Source organism: Pipra filicauda, unplaced genomic scaffold (genome assembly GCF_003945595.2).
Source record: "Pipra filicauda isolate LSUMZ 115617 unplaced genomic scaffold, ASM394559v2 scaffold113_size4260070_pilon, whole genome shotgun sequence".
NCBI lineage: Eukaryota > Metazoa > Chordata > Aves > Passeriformes > Pipridae > Pipra > Pipra filicauda.
In genome coordinates, this window is record NW_024103585.1 from 1,219,558 (window position 1) to 1,230,521 (window position 10,964).

Below are 10,964 nucleotides of genomic sequence, written 5' to 3' on the forward strand. Positions count from 1 at the left end.
TTTCAAGAAAGAGTATGTCTTTCCTGTTACTCTCTGGCAGACTCTACAGTAAGTAGACAGTAAAATGATGAAATATTCAGTAATATTCCTATAATCATCACCTTTCTTTTGGTAAAAAGAAAACATGTTTTGGGTTTTTTTTCTTATTTCTGTCTGTTGCTAATTGGTGAAAATCACAGAATCATGGAATCATTTATGTTGGAAAAGACCTCTAAGATCATCAAGTACAACCTTTGACCAATCACCTCCATGCCAAATAGACCACAGCATTAAGTGCCATGTCCGGTTGTATCTTGAACATCTCCAGGGTTGGTGACTCCACCACCTCCCCTGAAGTCAATTCCAGTGTTTAACAACCCTTTCCATGAGGAAATTCTTTCTGATATCCAACCTGAACCTCCCCTGGAGCAGGTTGTGGCCATGTCCTCTCATCCTGTCACTAGTTTCCTGGGAGAAAAGACCAACCTCCACCTTGCTAAAACCTCCTGTCAGGTATTTGTAGAGATAAACTCTCCCCCGAGCCTCCTTTTCTCCAGGATAAACAACCCCAGCTCCCTCAGCCACTCCTGAAAATGAAATGTACAGTTCTTTGCTAGTTGTATGTTCAAATAAATACATCTAGAGTAAATACATTCAGTAAGCATTAGGGCAGGACATGAGTGGTTGGAGATCAAGTATAAGAATCAGTTTATAAAAACATATTTTGATATAGAAATGAGACCATCAAAAATATAGTTTGGGGCAGATTCAAACAAACTGAGGAAGGCTTTTCTTCAAATGAATTACATTATGGTTGCCAGAATTTTTATGAGAGGAATGCAGAAAAATATTTTTCAGAGGGACCTATTGTGGAGTTATTAAGTAACAAATTATATCATGCTTAAAAAGTCTCTACAGCAGACAATAATAGAAGCCTGGAAAATTTGAGGGCTAAATATCATACTCATTTTTATTATCGTGAATTAATAGTTAACACTGTTGAAAATGAAGTCTTGGCTAGAAGTACATTGATTTGAACCACTACATCCATTTTTCTGTATTTTACATTGTGGGTTAAATAAATATTTTTTAAATATCTCCATCTGGCTCCGTCTGGATGTGGAAGGAAGCAGCATGGAAAAAGGAAAATCATAGGCTCATGGTAAAATTCAGATTGGAAAGGATGCCAGGAGGTCCCCAGTGAAGCCCCCTGCTCAAAGCAGCATCAGCCAGAAGGCATGATGATTCAGTTGAAGGCTTTCCCCAGCCTGGTCTTGAAAAGCCCCAAGGATGCAGACAGTACAGCCTCTCTAGGCTTTCCACACTGGAAAGTCCCCATAGGGAAGAAGGTTGCCCTTTCTCTCCAGTGTGAACTTCCCTTGTTTCAGGTGAGGCCTGATGCCTCTCATCCTTCTGCCATGCACTTCTGTTGAGAACCTGACACTGTATTCTCAACGTGCAAGTTGGAGTCCTGCTGCAGAGACTTCCTCTGGGCCTAGACCTTGGTACCTTTCCATAGGCAATCCATCTCCAGTACTCCTCCTCAGAGTTCTTTTGTGCTTTCCCTGGACACAGAGGGATGCACCGCTGCATCTGGTCTGTGACTGCTCATGGTGGTGAGAGTAGCCAAAGCTACTTCTTGTGTATTTACCCCTAACTTCTGGTTGGAAATAGGCTGTCCAGGCTTTCTCTTCAATACAGGCTCTCCAACACAGCTCCTGAAATGTTCATTTCTCCAGAATTTTGTCTGTGGAAAAACTGCTTTGCTTGCAAGTCAGTTTACTTCTGGATGGTTCCTGAAAACCCATGATGCTTGAGATTCAGAGCTTTGCTCTCCTGAGCGAGATCAAGCCAAGGTGTGTGGATCACCAAAAGTCCTCATTCCGCTGGAATGGGTTTTGTGACCTAGAGAGCATTTAGCCATAAGAGCACAACAAGCTCTCTCCTGCCTGCCAACCACAGCCATGGGGAATTGGGCCAGCTGCTGCTGTCAGAGATAGACTGAGAGTAGTGCCTAAAGAATGGCCAGAAACATTTGGGTGCAGAGGCACTAGCAGGACCAGCTGCTGGTCAAAGGCGTTGGACACCCCTACATTGGTGCTTGGAAGCGGGAAGTGAGGAAAGCAGGAGAGAATCACCTTATGTTGCAGCAGTTAATGATGGAAATCATCATACACATCTTTAAATTGAAAGCACCTGGCTGTTTATTGCAGATGAAAGAGGTCAGGCTGCCACAGGGGTCAGGCGCTCCTCTGGGCTCAGTGGTGTTCCCTCATGAGAAGTGCTGGTTGCGGAAGCCTGCTAGGAAGTTGCGCTGGAGGGCCCCACAGCTACTGGATCCCCCTGTACTCAGTTCCTATATTCCCCCTCCTCCCTGTGAAGGGTTGGGTGTCAGGGGTCTGCGATGTGGGTTGTCATGCTGCTGGGGGGATCTGCTCCGGCTCTTGGAGGGCTTGCTGTCAGTGGACCTGTGACACAGGTTGTAGTGCCACTGTGGGGATCTGCTCCGGATCCTGGTTGCTTTCCTTTGGGGTGGGCAGACTGACCAAACACATATTCCTCATAGTTGCCATCCACTGTCACGGTGTGCATTAGTCGCTCGAAAGGCTGCTTGCAGAGTGGGCAGGTCTCTGTCAGTTTGGCCCATTCTCGGATGCAGATGAAGCAAAAACAATGCTGACAGACCTCCACATAGGTGGCATTTTCAAGGTCACCCAGGCAGATGGGGCATCTGCCATCTGCTGCTGCCACCTCTGATGGCCCTACTGGTGGCAGCTGGCTCATGCTGGTCCTGGTAGCAGAGTCTCTTCTCCAGGGCTTCTGCAGTGCCCCACACCTGGCCCTGCCCAGAGAGACATGCAAAGTGCCTGGATACCTGGCCTTCTTGGTGCTTGAAGGGGAAAAACAAGGAAGGCCCAAGCAAACTGTGGGTTGGGAAGGGTGACTATCCCAAAGGGGTCACCTTCTGGGTGCTTCGAAGCAGCAGCAGCAACAGCAGCAGCATGTGGGCCAGCCAGACCCAAAGGCAGCCCTGCAACTCTACCTTCCACCCTTATTTCTCCCAGGCAAGCAGCCCCCACTGGATGTTGAGGTACTGGGGAAACCTCCTGCCTGTGCCTCCAGGGAAGAGCAGGCTTGGGCAAAGGGCCCTGGGCAAGGGCTCTAGGTTGGAAAGGTTCTTACTGGGACTTGGAAGGGTGTTGGGTAGATGCTGTGGAGGTCTGCTCCATGGAGGGAGGCAGGGAGGGAGGCAGGGAAGGAGGGATAGCAGGAGGGGAAGCCCCAGTCTCCTCCACACCTCCCCAGGGCTCAAGCCAGATGGGTGAGTGCCCTGGGGCAGGCTCTGGTGAGGTGTCAGGAGGCCCTGGGGAAAGAGCTGCTGTGCCCAAGACACCAGAACCCCCAACAATGTCTCCCAGACACGACCTAGTTTAGCACAAGGTACCTGAAGGACACAGTGACGGAGCAGGGAAACTTGCTGAGAGCCTTCAGTGCTGGATGGCCCCAGCACCCTCCTGGCTCTCACAGCCCCAGGACAGCTCCTGCGTGGGACCCACGGGTCCTCACAACCGGGCAGACGGGAGAGGAGCTTAGAAGAGGCTGCCTTTTCTCAGTGCCTGGAGCTGCTGCTCTCTACCAAGCCAAAGCTTAAAGAGCGAGACCGCGATCCTCCTGGATCCTGCTCGCCATGTGCGTGTGCCCACAAAAGTTCTGGACAGAGCGCCAAGGGATAGAACTTTTGGCTGCTGAAAAGCAGGAAGGTTGGGGTGATGTCACAGTCACATTCCGTGAAGTCACTGGGTTCCAAGGAGCCACTCATTGTTGGCCATCCTAAAGGGAGGTACCCTAAAGGGAGAAAGCCTTTTGGGGAGATGTTTTGGTATCTTCTTGTGGCGCGGCAGACTAGTTTTCAGCTCCAGCTTATCACTGAAGCAAAGGTAACACATCTCCTTACCTATTCAGCAATGAGCTCGTAATTTTCCTAGTCTTCTCCTTGCCACTTAGATGTTTAGAGAAGTTCTTGTTGCCTGTGGCATTCCTTGATAGATTCAGTTCCAAGTAGCTTTTCGAGTCTTACTGACAAGTCCCTTACTCATGCAACCCAGCGTACCCTTGGACTGCTCTGCTAAATGGTGGGGCACAGTTCTGGCTCACGTTCAGCTTACTGTCCACCATTCCCCCCTGTTGCTGGACCAGATGAAAACAGACAGGGGCTGCTCCAGACAACCCCTGTGCAGGACCCAAAGGTCCTTGCAACTGGACAGATGGGAACAAACTGTGGGAAAGGGGAGGGAAGGGTTTCCCACACTGGCCACCCAGCCAGGAAGATAGATGCCCAAAGGGGGATAGGTTGTTTTGCAAGATGTTTGGTATCTTCTTGTTGCCTTGCAGGTGGGTTTTCACCTCTGACTTATTTTTTCTGTGATGAAAAATTTGCGCCCTGTGCACAAGGGCCTGGCAATAAGCAACCCATCAAGGAGGGAAGGTAGGGAAGAAGGTGATGGTTCATAAATAGTTGCCAAGCAAGGTAGAAAAAGAGAGGAAAATGAAGAAGACAGACACTTCCACTACTGAATTCATCCTGGTCTCTAAAATAAAACTGTTCACATAATGGCAGAGTGGTTGAGTTTGGAAGACTCATCTGCAGGTAGCCCTTTGCTCAAACAGGGCCACCTAGAGCCTGTTGCCCCAATCCCTTTTACCAAAAACTTCAGCTCATGTACTGCTGTAAGAAGATACCAGCATTAGATTTCTCATCTTCCAGAACTGAACGTTAATGTGCAAAGCATTCCTTTAGACATTAGTAACTATATATTGGTTTTATAAGGAGTAACAGCCAACATCTTAGAGATCACACTGTTAAATTTCCAAACTTGACCATTGCTTAATTCTGTTTGATAAACTATGGGTTTTTTTACTTTATAATAATATGGCATTATAAAATAATATGGCATCACTGGTTTGAGTTTCCCCCTTATTCCTAGAAAGAAAAACTCAAGAAACACCCAACAGCTTTGTTATCTTACTTTGCAACCTGAAAAAAACACTGGAAGCAGAGTAACCTATGTATCAGTGAGTTTATAATGTAATCAGGAAATAACATGATAGGACTTATTTGGATAATAAGATTTCATGGTGAGAGTAAATCTCTTCCTATGATCATTCTGCCTTAGCGTTTTCCATGAAAGATTTTGTTGTAAGAATCATTCTGACTAATAAAAAAAGGCAGCAGACGTAGGCAAAAAAAGATTTTTGCATACATCTGTTTTACTGATTTAGTGATTAGATGCATATTTGACAAAAGCTTCTGAATAGTATATGAAATTTTAAATTATTTATTGAAGAGATATTTTTAATTTCTGGATTTTTAAATTGCCCATACATCACTTGCACACAGATAGAGTTATCTGTAATAATATCAGAGCCGAGAATCCCCTGTTTTTTTAAAGTCCTTGGTGCAACTCAGATTTCAGGAGGGTATTGAAAGTGGTGGTTACATTTCCCACCCAAGTAATACCATCTTTTTCAATTATTAATGTTTCAATTGTTTAGTGTAACTGATACACACTTTATCCACCAAGGAACTATGTAAGGTCTTTTGGTAGAAATTAAATCAACTGTCTGGTCCTGAGTGTCAAAAGAGGCTTTTTTTTTTGTCCTTATTTCTTTTCTTCCATAAGTTTATAATACACAAAAATGCCATGCACATTCTGCGCTTTTCTTGCAAATAGGCTTAAAATTTTAATGCTCTCCAAAAACCATTAGAAGTCTTTTTTTATTAAGAAGCATTTGAATAATACATTAATTTTCACTTTGAGTAAATTTCAAGGGAAAATTTGGTCTCAAATCTCTTCCACGTCTCTGACATATAGTTTGTCACAATCTGCAATAAAATAGTTGTAACTTAAAAAAAAAAATTAATAAAACCTTTCTTCCCTTCAAGTCCTCCTCCCCTCAAAAAAGCAAGAAAGGTCATTCCAGGTTTTATATTTCTAAAACTACAGAATCACAGAATATGCTAACTTGGAAGGCACCCACAAGGATTACTGAGTCCATCCCTTAGCCCTGCACAGGACCATTCCCAAGAGTCACACCGTGTGCCTGAGAGTATCATCCAAACACTCCTTGAATTCTGTCAGACTTGGTGCTGTGACCACTTCCCTGGGGAGCCTGTTCCAGCACCCAACCACCCTCCGGATGAAGAATGTCTTTCTAACATCTAAACTAAACCTCCCCTGACACAACTTCAGGCCATTACTTCAGGTCCTGTCACTGGTCACCACAGAGAAGACATCACTGTCTGCCCCTTCTCCTCCCCTCATGAGGAAGTTGTAACTGCAATGAGGTCTCCCCTCAGTCTCCTCTTCTCCAGGCTGAACAGGCCAAGAGACCTCAGCCGCTCCTCATATGGCTTCCCCTCAAGGCCCTTCACCATCTTCATTGCCCTCCTTTGGGCACCCTCCAACAGCTTAATATGTTTCTTATTGTGGTGCCCAAAACTGCACGCATATTCAAGGCAAGGCCCCATCAGTGCAGAGCAGAGTGGGACAATCACCGCCCTGCCCCAGCTGGCGATGCTTTGCCTGATGCCCCCCAGGACACTGTTGGCCCTCCTGGCTGCCAGGGCACTGCTAAATCGTATTCAACTTGCCATTGACCAGGACTCCCATGGCCCTTTCTGCAACACTGCTTTCCAGCATCTACCATAGATAACCACAATGACATCTACATTATTTGTTTACCCCTTAATTCTTACTCAGAGCAATGTCTTTGTGGTTGAAGTCCTGACTGTGGCAAATCATGTTTAGTGCAGCCTGAATTGCACAGAGAAAGGTGCTAACAGAGGTTTCGTTAAGCGCTTAAGACCTCTTTTCTGAAACTATTTGAAAGACATTAATTTAAAATTCTTACTGAGCTCTCATTGTGACTTTCTTTAAACGTGTTTATTTAATTATTTTTCACAGACACAAACTAGTTAGAAAATCTGTCCCACTTATCTGGAATATTTTGTAACTTCACAGAAATAACCTATCCAGGAATTTAAGTAATTCTCGTATTTATTTGATAACCCCAATTACCAAAGTGTTTGGTTTGGGGTTTTTAATAAGCACAAGTGGATCTCACTGTTCCTGGAATCCTTGTTTGTTCAAGGATGACCTGTAGCCAACAGTGTCTCTAGAAAAGCCAATAAGGCATGCTGCAGTGTGTAACGCCAGTCTTCTTCCAGATACCCAGTGAAATGTGTTGATGGTATCTGGTTGTGCTCAGGCTGTGTGCAGCACTGTAGCGAAACCTCAACACTGAATCTTCATTTATACCACAGTAGCTAGTTTAAGGGACAGCACTGCTCACCTGACTTGAGGAAGGGGGAAAACCAACATCAACCATAACTCACTATGTGGTTGATTTAATAAATGATACCTGAGATGTTAAAGAAAATTGCTGAGTGAAAATCAGTAGTTAAACACTTCTTTACATACAGTTTTCTGGAACAACTGTATCTTCTTCTGACTGTGGTCAGAAGGTAACCAATGAAAATATTTGCAAAATATTGTTTCTATGTAGTTACATTATGTGTAACATTTCTTCCAAGAATATTCAGTGTGAAGAAAGCTGGTGCTAGATACACTTTTCACTGAATTGATAGAAAAGCATCTGTGTGGCTTGGTTTTTGCAGTTCAAACGTCAATGCTTGCTCGGGGAAATAAACAAGTCCCTCATAACCTTTACTCAAGTTTAGCATTAGCTTGTTATAAAAGCATTGTCACTGTGTTACATAGTCACCCATAGAGGTATATGCAGAGGACTTAAAAATAGGAAACCCTTGATAAAAAATTAAAGATTTTTTTTCAAACAAGCTTATTAAATTGTGGATTATAGTATGAGCAGATGTTAGCTTTGGAAAAGGTAGCAGAATATTTCTCAGCACTAACGTGTTGTGGGAAAAAAAGGAATATAAATAGAAACATCTTATATTATTTTTTTTGGTGATTATTAATCCTTAATACGAACAAGCAACAAAACAGGAAAGTACACAGACAAAACAGTGGTTAAGTCATGGACATGTACACAGACAAAACAGTGGTTAAGTCATGGACATGTTCTTTGTATACCAGAATTTACAGGGTATACTTGTCCTTCCATGAGACTACCTTCTTGATCAAAACAGTGTCTACATTATCAACCTTTAAAAAGTCTTAGTGTAAAATGTGGCTTTGCATTTGTATCTTTGTATTTTAAATTAGCTACGTAACGTCACAAACCTCCTAATTTATCACAATTTCCTGATGTGGAGGATATTGACTCACCATGCAGCTTTACAGAGTCACTTTGAAGACACATGCAGTGTAGTTCTTCTTTCCGTGAAGGGAAAAAAAATCAAAAAGGTTTGCTGAAACAAGGTTTGACAAGCCTACTTCTGACATCTGTGAGTATTTAGAATCTGCAAAAAAAGCCCATACATCTGACTAAAGAAAATGGAAATCATTCTTCTTGGGGCAATCATTGTCATAGTTTTCTCACAACTATATCTAGGAAGATAACTGTTAGACAGATGCTAAATTGCTGAACTGATGAATATACAGAAAATGCCTTACTCAGAATGCAATGTGATTTCATTCTAAGCAGAGTATATTCTAAGTACAACTGGTGTGATTATTCTGCATGTCTGCATGTCTAAGAAAAATGCTGTGAGTACAATCAAGCCCGAGATACAGTGGTTTTTGATCTCACTAAAGCTTCAGTAAGTCAAAATATTTCAAGGGTCCTGATTCTTAAATTGGACTATAATAACCATGACAATTTCATTTCTTCTCTCTCATACAGAAATGAAGATTCTTAATCACAGAGATGTTTTTAAAGAGCTTCTGCTGTAACAAGTGACTCCCTTAGCAGCTGTATAACATATGAAATGTTTCACCAAGATTTCTTTGTTCAGAAAATGCTTATTAATGAGAAATAAACTCTTTTTCTCTTTTGCTTCTTTTTTTGTGTGTTGGTTTGTTTGTTTGTTTGTTTTTAGGTGGGTTTTCTTTTTTTTGTGTGTGTGCAAGAATCTATCCCCCTTGGTGAATATATCAATTACTCAGGACTGAAATTTTAAGTAAATCAGAGTCAATGGTGAAATGCTTAAGGTGTCAATATATCTTCAAGACCTTTGTGTATTTGACCTACACCTTGATGTGCAATGATGAATATTAATTTCCTTCTGAACACCAGTAGAGGCAAAGAGATAAACAAATATTGTTGGGTTTTTGTTTTATTTTTGGTGTTTGTTTTTGTTTTTTTTTAAAGATGACTAAAATAACCTGAGGATATGTAAAAACCTCAAAACTTCTATGGTATAAAAAAATCATCTGGGAACTCACAAATAAAAGTACACTGAGTATTGTGGGTGTTTATACAAGAGGAGGTAAAGCAAAATAAAGAATTTGCTGTCCACTAATTTAGTGTTAATGTGCCAGAATGAGCTAGAAAATCTCATCTCATGGCTAGGCTTCGCAAACGAAGATTTGGGAAGGCTCTATCCACATTTGCTACAGGCACGCTGGTGGCTTATGAGGCCAATACGTGACAGACATATCCGATTGCAAAAGGCACAGCAGAAAGACTCCTTAGATGGTGTATTCTGCAATACACGGTTCTTTCTGCGTTGCCTTTTTTCCTCGAGAGTGATCCTGTGTGTGTTCTCGAAGGACACAGCTGCGTTATAGATGGTGTGTCTCCAGGCCTCCCGATTTGAGGCCAGAGTAGACCAGTTATGGTGATCAATACGGCCAAGGCTGAGATGTTGTTTCAGGGAGTCCTTGTATCTTTTCTTCGGGGCTCCTCTCATGCGGCAGCCAGTGGCAAGTTCACCGTAAAGCAAGATCTTAGGGAGGCGGTGGTCCTTCATCCTGGAGACGTACCCTGCCCAGCGCAGCTCTGTTCTCAGTAACATGGCCTCTATACTTGTGACTGCTGCTTGCTCTAGAACAGATGTATTGGTCACATAATCTGACCAGTGGATGTTTAGGATTGTACGGAGGCAACGTTGATGGAACCGTTCTAGGAGACGCAGGTGGTGGCGGTAGATGACCCATGATTCGGAACCATATAAGAGAGTAGACAACACTATGGCTTTGTAAACACTGATCTTGGTGCTTTTCTTCAAGTGTTTATTATGCCATACTCTTTTGTGGAGTTTTCCAAAAGCACTATATGCCTTTGCTAACCTGTTGTCCATCTCTCCGTCGATCTCACCATCTGAGGAGATGAGGCTATCAAGGTAATTAAACTGTTGGACTGATTTGAGTTCTGATTGGCCAATAGTGATTCGGGGATGATGGGGGACTTCCTGAGGTGCAGGTTGATGGAGGACCTCTGTCTTCTTTAAGCTGACTTCCAGCCCAAAGAGCTCAGCAGCATCTGCAAAGCAGGATGTTAAACGCTGCAGGGTTGCTTCTGTGTGGGCAACAAGGGCAGCGTCATCAGCATAGAGCAGCTCCCGGACAAGATGGTTTAAGGTCTTGGTGTGGGCCTTCAGTTACCTTAGATTGAATAGACTTCCATCATTATGGTGTCGAATGTAGATACCGTCCTGATCATCGAGGTCTGCTGTGGCCCTTTGGAGCATTGTGCTAAAGAAGACGGTGAATAGGGTAGGAACGAGAACGCAGCCTTGTTTCACACCATTCTTAATTAAAAAGGGCTCAGAAAGTGCGTTGCCATATCTGACTTGGCCGTGCTGATCCTCATGGAGTGAGATGATCATTTTAAGGAACTTGGGGGGACAACCTAAACGTTCCAAAATCTGCCACAGACCTTTTCTGCTCATAGTGTCAAAAGCCTTGGTGAGGTCAACAAAGGTTACATAGAGACCTTTGTTCTGTTCCCTACACTTCTCTTGCAGTTGTCTGAGGACAAATACCATGTCTGTGGTGCTCCTGTTGGCTCTGAAACCGCACTGACTTTCAGGAAGGATTCCTTCTGCAAGAGCGAGTATT

At 43.4% G+C, this 10,964-nt stretch overlaps 2 long non-coding RNA genes across 4 annotated transcripts; one reads left to right on the forward strand and one right to left on the reverse strand.

Moving 5' to 3' along the window:
* Nucleotides 1-2,159: 2,159 nt before the first annotated feature.
* LOC113999296 lies at nt 2,160-3,684 on the reverse strand. The gene is made up of 2 exons (XR_003544803.2): nt 3,425-3,684; nt 2,160-2,821 (listed from the first exon to the last, which is right to left on the reverse strand). It is a non-coding gene; the product is annotated as an uncharacterized LOC113999296 (long non-coding RNA).
* Nucleotides 3,685-3,799: 115 nt separating this feature from the next.
* Nucleotides 3,800-8,966, forward strand: LOC113999298. Of its 3 annotated transcripts, XR_003544805.2 has the most exons (5): nt 3,800-3,917; nt 4,372-4,465; nt 4,965-5,052; nt 8,296-8,407; nt 8,806-8,966. It is a non-coding gene; the product is annotated as an uncharacterized LOC113999298 (long non-coding RNA). The 3 variants fall into 3 exon arrangements; XR_005564400.1 differs by lacking the exons at nt 4,965-5,052; nt 8,296-8,407; XR_003544804.2 differs by lacking the exons at nt 4,965-5,052; nt 8,296-8,407; nt 8,806-8,966 and having other exon boundaries at nt 4,372-4,596.
* The last annotated feature ends 1,998 nt before the right edge of the window (nt 8,967-10,964 follow it).